Source organism: Rutilus rutilus (genome assembly GCF_951802725.1).
Source record: "Rutilus rutilus genome assembly, chromosome: 22".
In the NCBI taxonomy this organism is placed as follows: domain Eukaryota; kingdom Metazoa; phylum Chordata; class Actinopteri; order Cypriniformes; family Leuciscidae; genus Rutilus; species Rutilus rutilus.
In genome coordinates, this window is record NC_140227.1 from 19,809,850 (window position 1) to 19,829,138 (window position 19,289).

The window sequence follows — 19,289 nt, forward strand, 5'->3', positions numbered from 1 at the left end:
AGATGTGCAGTGTACAATATATATAATTTAAATAATTCTCATTATTTTTAGTGCAAACATGCAATCTCCGTGCTATTTGCCTGAAATTAACACCACACTAAATGACACACTAAATAAAATTTCATTTTAAAGCAGCGCTATTTGGCTTCTGCAGTTAATGTTGCACTGAACTGCAGTAAATGCAACAATATTTGCCTAGTGAAATTAACACTGCACTAAATGACAGTTTTGCTTTGTGCAATTAATGTCACACTAAATGACATAAACGCAGTGCTATTTATCGAGTGAAATGTCACACCAAACAATGGTAAAAAAAAAATTGTCTACAAGCAGTTCTGCATATGCGATACAATCCCAAATTATGGCAAATTGCGGTACTCTACTTTTTCCTCCACAACCTAGTGCTCAGAACCAGCCAGCGCAAGTTGCTTTCAGAATTTTTTAGCTGTGTTTACACCATTACCTTATTTTCTATAATTCCTTTCATGTATCAGCCCTAGTTAAAACGATTGTTTATTAATGAAAATAAAAAATCTGCCAATATCAACTCACTTCAACTCGTTCCAAATCCGCAAGACTTTTTCTTCTGTGGAACAAAAAGGAGATGTTTTAAAGGGGTGGTATAATGCCCATTTCAAAAGATGTAAAATAAGTCTTTGATGTCCCCAGAGTGTGTATGTGAAGTTTTAGCTCAAAATACCCCACAGATATTTTTATATAGCATGTTAAAATTGTCACTTTTTGAGGGTGAGCAAAAACACGCCGTTTTTGTGTCTGTCCCTTTAAATGCAAATGAGCTGCTGCTCCCGGCACAGTGGGCGGAGCTTTAACAGCTTGTGTCCTTTTATCTCACACACACATGCACTGAAAATTTCAAAAACGTTTAGCCTTTTATGTTCAAACCGGAGTCAGACAATGATGGAGAGACTCAAGAAGAAGTGAAGCAACAAGACATTTCTGAATGGTTAGTTGATGAATTTACGTAGGTGATGTGTAGTTATCTTCTAGTCCTTGATTAGCATATTCTGTCGTGATAATCTATAAATCGCATTCCCGGGGGCGGGGTTTATGTAAATTTGAGGGTTAGTGATGTCACTAACCCGGGAGGAATGTCGTGTAGTCCCTACCAGCTGTTTGTTGTAGTCCTTATAAAGCAATTTCTTTAAAAGCAAATATCTCCCTTTGCTTTGAACTTTGAGCGTTGTCACTTTGCAGATGTTGTTTATGCTCAAACAGCAACATTACGCACTAACTAAAGTTAGAAAAGTGAAATCATGATCAACCACCCCTTTAATTAGCAGAATGTTCTTTTCCATACAGTGAAAGTGAATTGTGACTAGGAACTGTTAAGTACCAAAAATTACAAAAAGCATAAAAGTAGTCCAAATAATGTGCAGTATATTCCAAATTGCTTGCTCCATTGCTCCTGATTTTGCATAAGTACATACAAAAACGCAGACAGATCATACAAACAAACAGCGCTATAAATGAGGACAAATTCATTTAATCACTAATTGAACTTTGCTTAATGACAGCTTTTAGCCTCTATAATAGCTTCCATCTCTGTGCTTTCTGCAAAGTGAGACAAGCCACATTGTTGTCATGTGCATTGAGATCTTTGTAGTCAGAGTAGAATATCAATGATAATGACAGAGAAAAAAGTCTGTGGAATGACATAGGGATTATTAGTAATGTTAAGCCACACATCTAATCATTTATGATCATGAGTTGTATTTAAATTTTTTGGCCTGCAATGTTCAGTTATACTCCTGCAATGGTTATTTGTAATTACAGGACCAGAATCGGCTGATTTGTGTGTAACGGGATGTAATGTTCTTGAGGATTGCTCCATAACTTCAAGCCATTACCAGCTACAGTGTATAAGCTAATGAGGGGTTTTGGCAACAAGCATTCTGGCCTTTCAAGAATTCCAAGGTCAAAGCACAGTTTATTTACAACTGTGTAGATCGCTACATTAGTTGTGTTACCATTGTATACGTCTTGGTAGCTACCAAAGCAATTCTACATAATGTATCTTCCCCTGCTTCTAACATACTCAGCCCTAGTTAAAGAGACATTTCACCCCAAAATGAACATTATGTCATCATTTACTCATCCTCAGGAGTCTTATAGACAACTTTCATGGTGTTTTTGGTTACTTTTGAAGCTTGACAGCCCCTGGTTACCATTCCCTTTCATTATATGGAAAAGAGCATCATGAACATCCTGTCTATTATTTATATACGAGTTCTATAAAACCATTTGGATTTGGAACAACATTAGGATTTTTAGGTGAACTGTCACTTTAAGTCCATCTCTGATTCCTATAAGTGGTTGCAATTTTCACATACAAGGCCTCTGTCCCAGCTATTCACTGCCAAAACAAACTTATAATGAAGACTGTCCGCATAACTTATCCTGGCGTCTGATGGCCATGCATGTCCTATTAGTGCTTGCAATGTGGCCACTTGTTTTCCAGAATTCTAACACTGATCTACAAACAAAGCTCTCCCAGTGTCCATGCCGTATCATTGCACATTCTTCAGTGATGCTCCTTCCGTCTTATCAGACACTCTGGCTGCCTTCTCACAAACACTTCGGGTTCAAGACCTGGGAGGCAGGCAAAACACCAAAACATCCCAAAACCCAGCTGGTTCTCAACAGGATGAATATAAATGCTGACTTTGTTTTTTAATGGATTTTTCTCATGAAAAAACATCTGACTTATGTAAGTTTTAAAAGCAAAGGAATATGAAAGATGGAAAAAACTATAGAAATAAATAAACCATAAATAAACAAATAATATTGATTCTGTATTAAATTGTCAGGGTTTACACTTGAGGTAGGCAAATATACAACTCTCAAATAATAATAATAATAATAATAATAATAATAATAAAAGATATGGAAATATACAAAACAATGTGTAAAATACCTGTTGACTGGCTTGATCTATCTTTATGTCCATGGGGTTTGAAAGCTTCTCAGTAAGATATTAAGCATTTATTCTTAGTAATATATCAAGTGGTGACATGATGCAAGGTCATATCCATTTCCTGTTCCATTACCACCTCATTAACACATCATTGTAAACCAGACTGGTAGTACACAAATGGACCCATGGGTAAAGTGTGCTCTGGAGTTCTGGCACAAACACCTTTTTTCATACATGCAGATGGTTCCACTTATGGTTCCACTTTCATGTTTCAAAATTATCTTCAAATTTATGGCTTAGAGAATTGGAATCTTCATAATGTAACAGCATTTAAATATAGCAAATGCAATGGCAACAAATGAATGCCAAAACGGATGCCCAAATGGAACCACAGTGATACACACAGCACAGACCTGATGCAAAAAGAACTTTAATAAAAAAAATTATTCATCATAACTTACTCTTATGTTGTTCCAAACCTCTAAGACTTCTGAGAAAGAGAAACACAACAACTTTTAAGAATATCCAGACCAGTCTTTTCAATATTAATAAAAGTGAATAAGGATGTTAAGCTTCAATAAATCTGAAAAAAAGTACCATAAGAAATATCATAAAATTGTCCATATGAATCGAATGACATCCATATGATAGTCCAATTTGTGAACAAATCATTGCTTTGAATTGGATTCTTGCAATGCATCAGTTGTTCCAGTTAAAAACAAACAAAAAAACAGTCTCAATTATTCAATCACGAATCAAACTGATCCAGTTCTCAAATTCTAACTGGTTTAATAACCCAATCTCACATATTAACATATCATAGATGGGGACGATTTACAATAAATAAAAAAACAACTTAAATTTTGGCACACAAAGCTATTGAATGACTTTATAACAACCAGAATATAGTTTAAATGTCATATGGTTAATGGTTGTATGGTGCTTAAGCATAATTTTAAAGAGCTTAAAAAGCTTCTCTCCCCTATTTATTATAATCACAAGGAAAAGAGCAACCAGCACAGCCATTCAAATATCTCATTTTGTGAACTTTCTTTTTCTCTACATGTGAGAGTCCACACAGACTGGCTTCAAAATGTGCACTCTGTCACATGCTCTGCAGAGCTTTTAGACAGGTGGCTTATTTATGCTTCCCTGGTCAACATGGAGTTAGTGCCAGCTCTCTAGCCTTGCACAAACAAATTTATACTGGAAATGGACAGTGTGTGTGTGTGTGTGTGTGTGGGTGGGTGGATAAGGGGTGCGAGGGAAACCAACAGAGGGACAGAGCAACAGTGCGAGGACACTTTGTTTGCTCTGGTTACATAAGCATAACCACATGCAAATGTCCACACACGCAGTCAACATACAATCTGTTCATAAGGAAGAAAAGTAGCTGGACAGGATCAAACACAAACGACTTGACATGGCTCTAGAGTACAACTGAAACCCTGCAGAACATTTTATCTACAGTACAACCAGAGGCAAATATTTGAGACAGCAGAGGGAGGTTTCTCTGAATTGATGTGGTCTGGTATTCCAGTCCACTTCTTGTCTGCGATGTCTCAGATGGAGGAGTCTAGAATGCTTTCAACTTCGACACTAACCAAGGTCAGCCTTCAACCTGGCATGGCTCTTGGGCATAAAATCCAGCGCCTTTATCAAGAGCGAGTCAACACAGATGGCCGGCCTACCAAACCTACTCACGGACACACAAACAATCACACACACGTTGAGTCCTTTCAACACATGAGATAATCTGAGGCACACGCATGCTCGGGCGAGGTCCGTTGGGGAATGTTATTTATCGCTATTTGTCCGACCACACAGCAGCTTGATTCATTGCCTGGGGTCCAATGTCTCGTAAGACCCACAAATCTCCCCCTTCTTGGGCCAATTAAAACATTCCAGCAGCACAATCCCTTGTTTTCATTGAAGACTATTAACTTGTAATTCACCACTAATCTGTTAACCAACACGACCACAAGCATCTCTTCTCAAACCGTAGAGTACAAAACTTTGAAAAAACACCTGCTCTTTCTCAGTTACTGTTGTCGACAAACAGAAAACAAGAACCGTCTAATGCCATTTGTGACAAGTTTGGTTCTCATTAACCATTTGAGAGTTTATTGGACCGCACTTTGATAGGATGGAGGGATGAAACGGGCCACAGAAAGACCCATAATTCCTAGCCTAAGCAAGACTAAGATGGAACAGGTACAGGCAGGCATGAACAAGAAGAATTTAGGTTATTTGTGGCTGTATGCCACTTACCCTGAGTGGACTAACCCACTAGGCAAAGAGCATTAAACCTTTTATCTTTTCGATGGTGGTGCTAATTTTGGAATCCCTAGTGAGGTGCGAGCTTGCGTTTAAATGCTGATAACCAGCTAGAGATTTAAAGAGCATGAGAGAACAGAATGTTACTGACCTACAATAAAATGTCATTTTGGTTATTGTGATGGATTTTAATAGATAAGATAGTAAACTATCTTTTAAACTAACCATGATTCTAACAATTCTAACATCTAAACCTTACTTCCCCTTTTAGGTCTAACATTCTAACACTTTGGACAGGACGTACCAAAACGTTCTGTTCTTTACCTATTAGTGTTATGGAAAATTCTCAAGTGCTGACCATGACAAAATCAAAAATATACTGTCTGTATTATGTCATGATATATTGAGTAATCAACTGAACTCTCAACCCTTTACAATGTTTTTGATGATTCAAGATATTTTTGCTTATGCCAGTAACAGAGGGTAAGAAGGTGGGGGCTTGCTTTACCAATTGAACCAATCATATTGATAGAAGGTGACGTGAGTTAAGTCATGAGTTAGTCACGATGATCTTATTTGTTGTGTCTGTCTTTATCCTATAAAACCTGATGTATTCCTGTTTACTGGTGGGATTCTCTCTGAAATTTGTCTGAGATCCTCCGGCCGTGCTTCTTCTTGGGGGAGATTCTCTGAGAACTACTCGAGAACTCTCCCGGCCGTGATTAAAGCATTTTAAAGGACATTTTCTGAAGTCTGTCTGTTTATTATTGCTGCGCAGCAAGTTAGTTAGGGGAACAAGTTCGAGTATAGGATTAGACCACTCAGCCGACGTCGATGTGTAGACGCGCTAGGGTATAGGGTTAGACTCGGCCGACGCCGATGTGAAGACGCGCTGGAGTATAAATATTATAGGAAACTAACGTCGACTGTAGATGTTCGGGGACGTCGATTGTAGACGAGACCCAGGTAGAGTAGGAGAAAAATCTACCACATTATCTTCAGCTCCTCTAGTTTTAAATTAGTCTTAGCTTGGACATACAAATGGCCATCAAGTGACCAGTCTGCATAGAAACTCCAACAATAATGTTCAAAAAGCATCCCAGGAATAGAACCTAAGTTCCTTAAAGGGTAACACCCTTAAAGGGGACATATCATGCTAAATCCACTTTTTTAGCCCTTAAATGCATTTTGTTGTATATTTGGAGTGTTTAGAAGTACAGAAAAGTTTAAATTATTCTCTTCAGGTGCTTCGTTGATATCTTTATATTCTGTTTTGGCCTTATTTTTCAACCTGTTCAGATTTTTCTGTTATCTATGACGTTTTGTGAACTATTACGTCACAGTATTTGCAGCGGACCTGCCAAATAAGGACATTGACTTCCGGCCCAACACTTCGAGCAATCCGCCATATTTATATCTCGCTGCAATTTTGTAGTCCAAGCTAAAAGATGCAGAAGTTACGAGAGGGTAAGTTAAAATGTTCGGTTGTTGGATGTAGTAACCCACACGCTTCATACACCGTCTAATGTAGATGAACTGCCGCGCTTGTGACAGGGCGCATGTTTAACTGAAAGAACGAGCAGAGAGAGAGAGACCCGGTCGCGCGCACGCACTCTCTCTCTCTTCGGAGCCAGGCGAAAGTGTAAACAAGACATCACCGTCTCCAAACTAGACGCTGTCTTGCTCTCTCTCCCTCGCACATATTAATCAAAATAAATCGACACGGTGGTAAAAGGTCGGAAGACCAAAGTTTCTGTGCCGCTAGATAATCGTATCTCTGCTATCAAACTACAAAAATGGCCGAACGGGGTGGAGTTGAACCGAGCGTCACCTCTGCAACCTGGAGAGGGGGCGGGGTATGAAGTGTCTCAATTGCATTTAAAGAGACCGCACCAAAACGAGTTGCTCTCAGACGCACATCAGAAAAGGGGTAGAAAAGGGGCCTGTGGAGCTATAATAATGAGGAATTCAGACCCAAGCATTGCAGTTCCGCTTTATATAGACTACAAATGTATGATTTATATGTAAAAAGGAACAATTTAAAAGCATGATATGTCTCCTTTAACATCCTTAACATCAACACCCTGTGGCCATATTGCAAGACTAACTCCACTGTCTCTCTTGATAAATAGAGATCACATTCACTGCATTCTGTTTTCATGAGGGAAAACCATTCCTTGGCAACGATTCAGTAACAACAAGTGGTGAGATAAAAAAATAAAAATAATGAGCTCTCTGTAACTTTTAATCCAGAACCCTTTACTGTGACCAGGTCAGGTTAGTAGTAGGTCATAGGAAATGATTAAAAGGATTTCTTTATGGACTGGAAAATGATTACAAACAGTCATGTCCAGATGGATGAGGTTCCATCTCGGGGTGTAGGTTTGTTTTGGAAAGCACATGTTTGTCTATGCGTATTAGTGGCTTAAATTAGTCTTGTGAGCAATTAAAAAATATGTCAACACCTCTCTGCTGATGACATCCGACCGTGTTTAGACAAAGGTGCATTCTATGTGCCTGACGTCTCATCAGAGAGGTATTTACTCTGTCCTGTTCCTCCTCTTGCCTGAGGCGAAATACTGGAGGTGTGATGAACAGGTCTCTACAAGCAACACAACTGTATTCTTTCAGAAACATGTCATCTTTGTTTTCTGATTTAGGACCAGGTTCCACACCAAACGTTACTGTAACCTCTAATTAAAAAGCTGACTGCAGATCAGTGGAAATGACTGGCTCTAAGTTGGCCCGACACACAAAAATGACTTTCAGTAATGCAGAAAAGAAAACAGTATACAGTTGTATTTGTCATCTGGATACTTTTTGCCTACTGTTTTATGAATACTATAAATTTGGAAATAATTACTTTTTCTCATACTGTTTTTTTGCCTACTTTATAGTAGGGAAGTATGAATATTCGGATTCAGCAGTGTAGAAAATTATTGTAATTTCAATGGTAAAAGACTAAAAATGCTACAGTAAAACCAGTAAGTTTCCTTCATTTGTAAAAAAAAAAAAAAATACTTACATTTTCAAATAATCCATGTGACCCAAGTGCTTTGTTCGCACAAAAAAAAACCCTACCAATCCATACCTGACCACTTTATTTACAAATTATTAATCTCCAACACACGTTCATGCAACAACGTCTGCTCTTGCGTCAACACAACACGAATGCGTTGCGGTGCTCTCGTGAAAACGCCTTGGAGATAAATGTTTTATAAATAAAGTGAACTTTTTTTCTTCTTCATAAAATTGAGGATAAACCACTGGAGTCACATGGATTACTTTCATGATGTCTTTTCTGGGGCTTGAAAGTTGTAGTTGAGTACACTGTCAATGGAGGGACATGAAGCTCTCAGATTTAATAAAAAAAAACCTTTATTTGTGCCCTGAAGATGAACGAAAGTCTTACAGGTTTGGTTTTGGAACGACATGACGGTGAGTAATTAGTGACAGAAATGTCATTTTAGGGTGAACTATCCTTATTTTAGTGTCATGTTTGTGTATTTGTGAGTATGAAACCGTGCACCTTCTATATATTAGTATTTACATCAGCTTGTGATGAGCTTTGATTCTTTACTACCTGTGTTTTATGGTGGTTGTCAGTATTATAAAAGGTACAAAACATATTTTAGTACTTCAGTACGTTGGTATATTAGCATTTTCATTTAATGAGGCATGTTTTTTACTGCAACTTTACTAGTTCAATTTGTAAAACCTAAAAAAAAACTTTGTCAGGGATAGTGTATTATGAACAAGCATTCATTTACAGCAAGGCTCTGTGTAGCATAATAGTCATAACAGCTCCCCCACTGGACACCAGCCAAAAATATCTCCATGCCAGCAGAGAACGAGTGCAGGACCACTCAAAGAGCAATTAAATTGGCCATAGTGGTTAAGAGAACAAAGGAACCATATCACTAAAGCACCATGTCAACCCGCTCTCCTGAATCCATGTCTGAAATGACTTCCTGTGCCTCACCTCGTCTTCTGCTCTCTCTCTTTCATATTAGCCATCTAAATGATACTCCAGAGACAGAGGTGGGAGGAAGTGACTTGTGCAGACAGAGCACAGATACTAAAGCCTCTAATTTACACTGTGTGTGTGTGTGTGTGTGTGTGGGGGGGGGGGGGTAATCCTATATGGAAATTGGCTATTGCTAATAATGTTGTGGCTAATTAGGACCCCAGATGGCCTTGCACAGTAAATCAAGAACAGACAATACAAGTTGTCGTTTCATCTCACAACGTCAGCCCTTAATCAGGATTGTGTTCTTTGTTGAACAAAAGACTTTTGCCTTGTTATTAGTCCTGGCTTTTTTTTTAAGGATCTCTGTCTGGAATCTTTATGACTCATAACCCTTGCAAACAAATACTGTGGTAGTGGTACATTGGAAAAGTAATGATAATACTTGGTTACTTTTAAATGTACTGCATGTGTTCATTCATCTACGATGGCATTACATGGTACTTCAAAAAAGTCTATGGCTTTTTTCCACCAACATACTCCTTATTAATTTGTAAGAATATCAATTAACAGTTGTTAAATATCATTTCATGAATAAATGTTTTTTTTAATAATAATTGTTTAAATATATAATATTAATTATAATAAATATATTACTATTATTATTATTATAAATAATGTATTATATTACTTTAGTATATTTATAATTATTCTTATTGTATTATTATGTTGTGGAAATAATGAATAATAAAAAAATATATTAAAAAATTCTGCATTTCTGCCAAAATTTGTATTACCATAATGCTTTTTTAATTTAAAACCGCAAAAAATAAGTAGTTTTGATTTCAACATTAATTTTTTTGCATTAATGCAATAATTATGCGGTAAGCTTAAAATTGAGCAAAGGGAGTTAGATGTTCATGACTGTCATAAAAACAATGTCACAATGCAAAAATATTCTTAGTTAATAGTTTTAAAAAACCTTAAAAAAATTATTTATGCAAGAAATAATTGCTTATTACTTTTTTATGGAATATGACCAAGATATTTCTTTTTATGAGATTCATACAGTTATTTAACAATTGTTTCCTTTTACTTTCTTATTTATATTTTCTTGCCAGCTTGATATGCTTAAACTTGGAAATTTCTTTGACAGTTTTATATATATATATATATATATATATATTCACCAAATTGGGGGAAAGACTTTTCTTTAAATGTAGAGACTATCCTCAAACATTATGTGCTGCAAAGGTATTTTGGGGAAAGGTGTGTCTAAATGAGCTTTTATCTCTGCACAAACTCAGATAAACATCACACTCCCACACTGAACACTGAAGAGCTCCTTAGACACTGGACACAAGTGGGGTATTCTTCCCCTCTCCCGTCTGTCATCTTCCAGCTTTTTGTTCACCTCTCCTGATCCGTCGGCCAGTGCCAAGTCTGTCCATCCAGACACCGAGGCAACTATTCACCCTGTGCTAGTCACGTCGAGGGACGCCAGTCCGGTCCAGAGAGCGGCCAATCTGACGACTGCCAAACCAACTTCTGCCAACTGACTTCTGCCATAGCAACAACGCTAAAAAAATCATATATTAACATGCAAGGGTGGATCTTTGAAATTGATGCTGTTGTTTAGCTTTTCATTGAATGTGGATGCAAAAACTAGGCATTATAACCCAAACTGCATTGCAACTGGTTTGTGGGATGTTTCGTAACTTTTAGTACAGTTCTCAATGTTTAATCTTTGTCTTTTCTGCAGATGATGGCAGCCTGCCCATCACAAATGAGCATCTTTGCATTTCCCCTGAAATCCAAATATAGCGTAGAAATTAGCAAGTCTGAAATTCGCCGCGGCACCGCAGTTCCACCGCGTGCCACTAAGCTCCAGATTTTAAACTCTCTAAAATTAAGCCCAGGAGTTTACGATCTCCCATTAAAATTTTTAAGCTGCCTCGTGGCTTATGATAATCAGAGGTTTAAACTCAGAATGGCGGGATGTATATCAACAGCCTACAGCAGCATCAACCAGCTGCAGTCTTCAAATCAGTTTGTGTTCCCGAATTCGGCATATACCGCAGGCGCAGGTATACAGGTACTCTGTCCTCGCCCAGAAAGAGTAAATCAAGAAGCAGGGGACGGTGAAACACCCTTCAGGAATGATCCACGGCTATAATTATCTGTTTCTGCTTGGTTTGAGGTGATGAGGGCATATTCCTGTTGAATGCTATACACCTGGGCATCTGGATAACCTCAGACAACATCTGTCTTAGCATGTGTGCATGCATCTCTGCTGTATGTCATCTGTTTTTGCTGCCTTTAAGCTAACGTGATGAATCATAACTTCGTCAGTTCATCTACTCATGTATGTCGCAGGGTTATTATCGTTAACTAAAACTTTTTTTGTTATTAGAAATTAGAAAGTTATGAAACCTTAGATTAAAAAACTTAAACTAAACAAAAGTTGAAGCAATAAAATGACTAACTGAAAATGACTAACTGAAAACTGAAAACTAACTAATATGAAGACTATAATATATGTTTTTAAAAATCTGTTAACAATTACAAAAGCACATTTAAAACAATGAATACATTAGTTAACATGAACTAACTATGAACAATATTTTTTATAGCATTTATTAACCTTCGTTGATGTTAGTTAATAAACATCTAATTGTTCATTGTTTGTTCATGTTAGTTCACAGTGCATTAACTAATGTCAACAGATACAAATTCTGATTTAAATTAACATTATCTAAGATTAATAAATCATATGTTTTGTTTATCAGTAGTTCATGTTAACTAACTAATGTTAACATATGTAACCTTATTGTAAAGTGTTACCAATGTATCTAAAATATAACAATAAATGCCAATTCAAAATCTTTGAAATTGTGGTATGTTGGATCTTTTCCAACACTTCAGAAGACTAGAAAAAGTCAATTTCATGTTCTCATTTACACTTGATCTAAATCAATTAGATTACTCCTAAAATGACCCCACATCTTTCATATTTACCCTAAATCTGCAAGATATGCTATCTGTAAAACAGGAAACATTTGGTCTAGCGTCTTCTGGTCTTTGGACAATGCATCAAAATCCCCTTCTCTGTCTAGACACCTTGTATCACATATCGAACACACACACACACAAGCTCACATGCATCCATTGATTACTTCACATCTTTCCTGGAGCTAGCAACATAGAAATGACAGAACAGAAACCAGCGGTTTGGATGTAGAAAGGAGGACTTTCCTTCTCTTTTCACACCCAGCTAAAGATTCCCCAATGGAAAGAAGTGATCCTACCTTGCTGAGAGTGATTTAGTGTCTGAGAATGGTCTCGGTTAAGTCTTCGGTTTGTGCTTCCTTCACTGCCTCCCTCTCTTCTCCCTGTTACTGTGCTCCTGAAGCGTGGTGGTGTGGTATGAAGGGGGGGTGGCTGGCGAAGAGAAAGAAAGGGAGAGGGTGAGTGAGCGAGAGCGAGAGAGAAAGGGAGAGCAAAAGAATCAAAAGCTCCAGGGTAAAGACGGCGAAACTTGAAACCACCGGTGGTTCTCAGACAATCATTTCCCCCCTCTCCTTTCTCTCTACCCCACTCATCAACCTCAAAGTAAATCCCTTCCTGGTGCGTAAGAACAGCTATTTTTTCCCTCCAATCCAGATTCAATAAAGAAAATGAATAGGAGAATTGTACATCCAGCAGGGCCGTACGTAAAAATATAACCTGTCAGTCGACTTCCTTCTTTAAACCACACACTCGCATACAGAAATGCAGCGGTTTTCATTTTCCCACACTCGGGTTCAGCTTTTAAAAGTATTTTTCTTCCAGACAGGAGAAGCCATGGCAACATTTTCTAATAAAGGGAAAGGGCTGAGGTCAGGTGCACTGTGGCCGGCCATGAGAGTGTCTGACTGAGCATTTGGGGAAGGCTAACAACCGTACTAAAGATACCGGTCTCCTGAGAGGCATGGAGGACTATGGGATATAGGTGGTGATTACACTGCACACTTTTCTTCTTATTGCTGTCCCAGCGTGCTTTTCATTGTTCCTCACGTGCCTGTGCACGTACACAAAAGTCATATCATTTATGATGTCATACAGGCCCCTGTGCAGAAACACCCAATCAGATCTGTGTGTGTGTGCAGTGAGAATGTGCACAGCCATATATCACAGAAAAAAAGCTATATATTTTATCCAGCATAAAGGGAATCCCAAATACGGGGAAATTTGAATCTACGTTTAAAAATAAATAAATAAAAATGTAGACAGAAATGTAGCAATATTTAAATTCTGGCTGATAAAGAAAAGCTGGCAATTATTTTAATGTTACAGCCAATAACTGATAAATGTCTGATATTAAAATGAAAATTCTATTCTATTTTGTCAAAGAAAAAAAGAAAAAGAAACAAATGTTTTTTTTTAAATCAGTCATTTTAAATGCAACAAGTGAGTTTAGGTATTACAACAAGACAGACAGACAAACAGACAGATAGATAGATGGACGGACGGACAGATGGATGGTGGATGGATGGATGGATAAAGACGGAGAGACGGACACATAGAAGATAGATAGATAGATAGATAGATAGATAGATAGATAGATAGATAGATAGATAGATAGATAGATAGATAGATAGATAGATAGATAGATAGATAGATAGATGGATACGGAAAGACAGACAGACATATAGATAGATAGATAGATAGATAGATAGATAGATAGATAGATAGATAGATAGATAGATAGATAGATAGATAGATAGACGGACACATAGAAGATAGATAGATAGATAGATAGATAGATAGATAGATAGATAGATAGATAGATAGATAGATAGATAGATAGATAGATAGATAGATAGATAGATAGATAGATAGATAGATACGGAAAGACAGATAGACAGATAGACAGATAGATAGATAGATAGATAGATAGATAGATAGATAGATAGATAGATAGATAGATAGACGGACAGACGGACACATAGAAGATAGATAGATAGATAGATAGATAGATAGATAGATAGATAGATAGATAGATAGATAGATGGATAGATGGATAGATGGATAGATGGATGGATGGATACGGAAAGACAGACAGACAGACAGACATATAGATAGATAGATAGATAGATAGATAGATAGATAGATAGATAGATAGATAGATAGATAGATAGATAGATAAGATAGATAGATAGATAGATAGATAGATAGATAGATAGATAGATAGATAGATAGATAGACGGACACATAGAAGATAGATAGATAGATAGATAGATAGATAGATAGATAGATAGATAGATAGATAGATAGATAGATAGATAGATAGATAGATAGATAGATAGACGGACAGACGGACACATAGAAGATAGATAGATAGATAGATAGATAGATAGATAGATAGATAGATAGATAGATAGATAGATAGATAGATAGATAGATAGATAGATAGATAGATAGATGGATACGGAAAGACAGACAGACATATAGATAGATAGATAGATAGATAGACGGACAGACGGACACATAGAAGATAGATAGATAGATAGATAGATAGATAGATAGATAGATAGATAGATAGATAGATAGATAGATAGATAGATAGATAGATAGATAGATAGATAGATAGATAGATGGACGGACGGACAGATGGACACATAGAAGATAGATAGATAGATAAGCAAATAGACAGATAGATAGATATATAGAAAATATATATTTCATATACATCTGTACATCACACTACCTTTATTTTTTTTATCTTTTCTCAACAACAAATTTTTTTTTTTTTACATTGTATGCCTAATATTACAAAGTCTTATATAAGATTATCAGTAGCCATCCTGTTTGTTTTTCCAAAAAACACAGAAATTGTCCCTTAAAAAAAATCAGCATGTGTCAGTGCGCCTGTGAGTAATTACTGGAGTGCTCTGAGTCTTTATATTTCCCTATAATCACACACACCCACAAGACTTCCCGACCCTCTCCACGCTTGTACTCGTGTTTAACGTTACGGTTTTCGGCAAGGTCGGAGGTTAAGTGTTGTCAGACCCACTACTGTAGAGTAGCCGTGTTTGCGGGAAAGTGTCTCTAATGGCCAACATACACGACGAGCTACTGCAGGCCTGCTGGGAGTGCCGTGACACTTTTTCATATTTTATGAAGCTGTTTTTCAGAACACTGTGGCAAATGACACAATATATGAAGCTACGACAAAAACCTTTCATCTATTTCTCTGTTGCAATAAACTGGGCTTTGGCTTTTGCTGTTTTTTGTGTAAAAAGGATATTGCTGCTCTGAATACAGTTTGCTATCATTGGGAACAAACAAAGCTTCATCAACACAACACATCTGTATATGGTAATACTCTGCTTTGTAACTAAATCAGTGTGTTCTGCCCAAGAGAGAATGGTGGGAAAATACCATGACAACTTCTTTGTTCAAGTAAAACAAGTCTATTGTTATCGGATCTTCACGGCTCTGCGGAGGTTGAGCGTTCCCTCAGCTGCCGCTCCTCTAATTCTCTCTTTCTCATCTGGTTTTTACCTGGTTTAACAGAACAAAAAGACACAAGAAAGACCTTTCTCCCACAGCAGATGACCAGGTCAACCGTACCGCAGAGTGTTGACATTTAGCGCCCTTACGAGGGTGTAGAACTTAACATTAAAACAACCACGTGTCTCTAGTTGGAGAGAAAACAGAGCAAGAGAGATTACGGTGTCCTCTGCTTTGACAGTATTATGACCCATAAAGTTTAGACAGTGTCCAGATGCTGTCACTTACAGCACACGTGATCCACAGAGGTTAGAAAACCGAACTTTTGGACTGTCCAGTGATCATTAACCAGGTCATACATGGAACATTGTGTACATGTCCATGATCGATGTTGCAACATGGCAAAGTTTAAAAGTTTATCAATGAAAACGGCTTATAGTCTTGACCTGACAGAGAACAAAACTCTTAGAGACACAGAATTAATATTACCACCTCCATTTCTTTTCTCAAGTGTAAAGCTGAAATGTAGCTTTATGAACATATTGAGGAAATTAAACAATTCAATATTTATTACAGTATTTATTTTCCCCTTGCAATAATTTATTAATACCATTCAAAAGTTTAGGGTTGATATGATTTTTGCAATATTTTTGAAATGAGTCTCTCATGCTCACCAAGGCTGCATGTACTTGATCGAAAATATTACTATTAAATTTGAATATACTTATTTATATTTAATGCATTTTAATATTAATATAAAATGTAATATTTTAATATTACTTCATATTTTTGTTGAAACAGACTTTTTCAAATTCAAAACAACTTTTCATAAAATTATAAATGTCTTTACAGTCACTTTTGTGCATTCTTACTGAAAAGAAAAGTATGAATGTCTTTAAAAATTTAACTTTTAATCATTTTTGAATGCATTTTCAAATTGAATGCCCACTGTAGTCTAAACAAATTTATTTTATGGGAAACATTGATACTTATAAGACTAGTACTGTACTGAGAAGTACAAAATAAATAAATAAATAAAAAGTTTTTTTAATACTAATGATTTTATAGCAATTGAAAAAATGCAATAGCAAATAGTTGTTTTTGATAGAAACTATGTCTCCTTAGCGAAAATAGAATGTATCAATAAGGAAATCATTCCTTACAATGGTAAATATTAAAGTACCAGAGAATTCACATCACCGCTGTTTGAAAGGGAAGGCTTTGTTTATATATATATATAAAAAGGTTATCTATCAATTATATCATCTATCAACAATTATATTTAAAATAGAATGTTAATCTAGATAAGATAGAGTGGTTTCGTTGGAAAAATACAGAGGCAATGACATTACGTTGGAAATTTGTCCATATTAGGAAGCCATCCATTGACTTTAATGTGTCTGAAGACATGAGAGCAGGCTCTTTTCCCATGCCCTATCAGCAGAGCTGTGCTAAATCGGGACAGATGAGCAGAGACCATTCAGCGCCTGACAGAGATGAGTCTGTAAGAGAGAAGGACATGGGCTGCAGGACATGTGCTAACTGCATGCTAATAAAGCTGACCATCAATGTCCGTCACTGGACTGCAGTGCCATGACTACTGCTGGCCGCGGGGATGAGGGCAACGTCAAGGGCAAGAGATCTCGGAGAGGACATAAAACACTGACATAAAAATACTAAACGGGGAGTAAAAAGCAAAAAGCATTACCAGCAGTCAGTACACATATCTCATTGCTGATTTCTCTTAGTGGCAGATTTTTTACAACAACATAATACCCAACCTGGGAGCCATATTAGCAATGGAAGTCATATATGCCACAGAAAAAGTAAACAACTGTGCAAATGAGGACGGATGCATCTGGAGGCCAAAGCAAAGAACGATTAAGCAAATTAGCTCTTGAAATAGTTATTCAGTTCACCGCAGCCTCAGACATTTGGATAGTCTGGTCAGGGTTCGAATTACGGGGGAGCTAAGGGGAGCTCGGCTCCCCTGAAAAGGACCTGGGCTCCCCTGAAAGCCTACTTTGAGACATTTAGGGGGAGCTCTAAAACACTGTCCATTTTTTGTGTCGCATATAGATTTTGATTTTCTGTACATTTCTTGTACATTCTGTACAAGGGAAAACTCCTTTTCTCGAGAATATTGAAGCCTTTATTTTAAAACGCATTGCAGCAGCACAAGCGAGAGCATCAGAGCTCGCGCGCGCGCGCTGATAGGCTGTGCTGAGGCAACTGCACAAACCAATGGCGAGAAAGCAGAAGCGCGCGATCCAATAGGAGCGCTTGGCACCCTACCAGACTCTGCGCGCCAAATAGAAGAGTATAAATACAGAGAAAACTCGCCATATGACAGATCTAATCGACTGAAGCGAAAACACCTGACGTGAGAGAAATAGCACGGCAAGGCAACGCAGTACTCGTTCCCTTATCTCTAGTCTAAGGTAACCAAGGTTACGTAAGTAACCAAGTACGTTCTGTACTGTTTACTGTAAACCTATTGTTTTAAATGCCCGAACATGCACCAAAAGCGTTAAAGTCAGTCAGGGAGGATCGGAAAATAGGGCTCCCCCGAAAGCCACTTTGTAATTCGAACCCTGAGTCTGGTTATATCCAGTTGAAGACAGATACACACTGCGTGGATTTTTTCTGGCCTTTACGATTGTTGCTTTTCAGATTGTACGATATTAGCCAGATGAGATCTTGCATAAAAGCGAAAACGATCCAATGATAATGTCCTGGTGTTTTCAAATATTTTAATACTAAGGACCACCAAATATTACTGTCACAAACTGCCTGTTTTTGTTTTGTTTTCATGAACTTTCTATTTGTTTTTCTTTGTTCCAGTTTTCCGCTCCTCATTTGTAACTATGGTTTGTGATTAACAAGTCACCACCTGTTCATAATTTCAGTTCAATCACTCTGTGTATTTAAGTTCCTCCTTTTCATTCAGTTGTTGCCTGGTATTGTTTGTGTAGACACTCTGTTACGGAGCATGCTTGCCTTTGGATTACCTGAGTTTGTTTTATTAAAGAACTTTTGTTTGTAGAAAACCTATTTCATCATCTTCATCTGAACTAACCGTGACAATTACAATCTTCTACGAGGAACCCCCTTTTTAAAATATAACATCAGGTAGCCTATATATTTTCATGTAAACACCATTGATAGTGTGTGAAAAATATTTTTGCATAATATCATAACAACAAATTTGTTTTCGAAAGTAAATAATGGCCTTTTATATTATTGTTAAAATACCTTTATATTAGGTTTTTTCAAAAGCAAAAAATATCCAGTCACACTTTAGATTAAGGTCCAATTCTCACTATTAACTATGACTTTTGTCTCAGTAAACTCATAATTACTGCTTATTAATAGTTAGTAGGGGTGTAACAATACACAAAACTGACGGTTCGATACGTCCCACGGTTTTGACGTCTCGGTTTGGTTCGGTTCATTTAGGTGGAGTGGGGGGTTTAGAAAGCTAAAATTGCTTCCTTTTTTTAAAACAGTGCTTTAATTAACAAATTGTGTCCTTGTCTTTAAATTAATTCAATTACAAGTAAACGTTTCACAAGGATAAAAAAAATGTATCTGCTAATGCTGTAAACTATA

At 37.1% G+C, this 19,289-nt stretch overlaps 1 protein-coding gene across 12 annotated transcripts in view; it reads right to left on the bottom strand.

Annotated features, from left to right (window-relative positions):
* Window positions 1-19,289, bottom strand: part of plekha6 (pleckstrin homology domain containing, family A member 6) — an 86,100-nt gene that overhangs the window by 61,300 nt on the left and 5,511 nt on the right. For 9 of the 12 annotated variants that reach the window (XM_084395912.1, XM_084395909.1, XM_084395911.1 and 6 more), the window contains exon 1: window positions 12,488-12,621. The gene's annotated coding sequence lies outside the window, so the exon portion shown is untranslated. Of the gene's footprint in view, window positions 1-12,487; window positions 12,622-19,289 lie in introns of those variants that run through there. The other 3 variants (XM_084395919.1, XM_084395917.1, XM_084395916.1) reach the window with 1 other exon arrangement.